Below are 1,948 nucleotides of genomic sequence, written 5' to 3'. Positions count from 1 at the left end.
TGCTATTGAAATGTTTTGGTAAATTTGGAGTTTTCCCAAAAACTAGTTCGTATGGACAATAATCATGTTCCATAGAGGGGGTTGTGTTAAAGCAGTATACGAAGTATTGTAGCCATACATCCTAATCTGTTTTATCAACTGAGATGTATGAGCGTATGAACTTGTTAAGTGTTCTGGGGCTTCGCTCCACTGTTCCGACAGTCTGGTGGTGGTGTGCAGTAGAATTTATGTTTTTGATATTTAAATTTTTAGATAAATCTGCAATTATTGAATTTTTATATTCTGTTCCCATGTCCTTAATGAACGTCTTCATTGGACCGTACTTCAGAATAAAATCTTTAAATATAGCTTTTGTTATTGTTATTGCACTTTTATTTGGAACTGGTATTGCTACAAGGTATTTTGTTAAATCGCAGATTAAAGAAACTGCGTATTCATTCCCTTGTTCAGACTTAGGCAGTGGACCGATCGTGTCCACGATTACCCTGTCGAAAGCTGTTTGTGGTGTTTCTGTAACGGTTAATGGGGTCTTCGTATGCGTGGTTATACTCTGTAATATATCGAGTCATTCCTTTCCAAAACTATTGTCTTTTGACCTTGGCCAAGGTTTTAGAAATGCCAGTATGACCTCCTTGAATTGGTTCATCATGGTATGTATTAGAGTCACCGGGTTGAGTAGCGGTACTCTCAATGATTTAAATGTTTTATTGCCCATTTTCTTGAAATTATCAATTGAAACGTATTCAAATATATTTTCCCACGGTGCCACTTTGAGTTGGCTGATTTAATGTATACCGGCTTGCTTCTCAAGCCTTTGGAAAAACTGACCTAATCGCTAACATCATATCTTGCAGTAATTTTTTTTCCATGTTTAAATAGACATAGCATATTTTTTACGTACAAGGTCACTACTTTACGTAGTTTACGTTTACGTTTTGTTTCCATGGAAATGTGAAAGTTATATGTTTAAGCCATAGACATAGCCTGATTTGCGATCTTTACTATCCGATCGAAAGTAACATAGAATTTGGACAGTGTTTTCATGCATGTAATCTCAAAACTTACTAACTGACATAACGAAGCTCTATTTATATTGAATTTTGACCCCATATACAATATACTGGCCAAAAACCCAATGGGAATATTTAAACATGTCTATTTACAGTAGTTGGTAAAAAAAAATGTAGGGAGAAAATGCAAATGGTTTTCGTCTTAACAGATTTTTTTTTCTTGTAATCTTGATTTGTCTGCATTCTTAAAGAGAATCACAATTAGCAACCATGATCTTCTTAGCGGTCTTGCCGGACTGCGAGCCGTAAGATTCGATCTTCTTGACCACATCCAAGCCGAAGACGACGTGCTTGTTGTCCAACCAAGCGACAAAGAACTGGGATCCGTTCGTGTTGGTGCCAGCGTTGGTTGCTTCAGCTGGAAGTTCTCGTCGGGGAACTTGTTGCCGCAGATGGACTTGCCACCAGTGCCATTGTGGTTGGTGAAGTTGCCGCCCTGGCACATAAAATTGGGGATGACGCGGTGGAAAATAGAGCCCTTGTAGCCGAATCCCTTTTTGCCGGCGCACAAGGTGCTCCATTATTATCCTACCGAGGGGCTCGCCATCGGCGGTCATATCGAAAAATACCTTAGGCAAAGTACTCATCTTCGATGCTTTCGAATAATCGCGAACAATCTGAATTTCAAATTGCAACTTTTCCATATAGTTATATTCAAATTCAGTGATTGTAATGAAGTTTTTATGGCAATGGAGAATGTTTAATGCACGCATTCAAAATTCTGGGTCTTTAATAATTATTTCCTCAAGAAAGCTATCCAATTCTTTAGTGTTAAATGCCATAATTTTAATAAAAAAAATAATTTTTTATTTCAATAAAAGGGTATTAAATTGAACACTCTAATCTTAAAATTTTTTTTTTTTATCCTTTCTAGATCG

At 37.0% G+C, this 1,948-nt stretch overlaps 1 pseudogene; it reads right to left on the bottom strand.

The window, feature by feature from the left end:
- Positions 1 to 1,165: 1,165 nt before the first annotated feature.
- On the bottom strand, positions 1,166 to 1,699 carry LOC128265887 (peptidyl-prolyl cis-trans isomerase-like; annotated as a pseudogene).
- Between the last annotated feature and the right edge of the window lie 249 nt (positions 1,700 to 1,948).

This window comes from Drosophila gunungcola, unplaced genomic scaffold (genome assembly GCF_025200985.1).
Source record: "Drosophila gunungcola strain Sukarami unplaced genomic scaffold, Dgunungcola_SK_2 000170F, whole genome shotgun sequence".
NCBI classification, from domain to species: Eukaryota; Metazoa; Arthropoda; class Insecta; order Diptera; family Drosophilidae; genus Drosophila; species Drosophila gunungcola.
The sequence above is the reverse complement of the archived record's forward strand: the minus strand, read 5'-3'. Positions and strand labels throughout refer to the sequence as shown.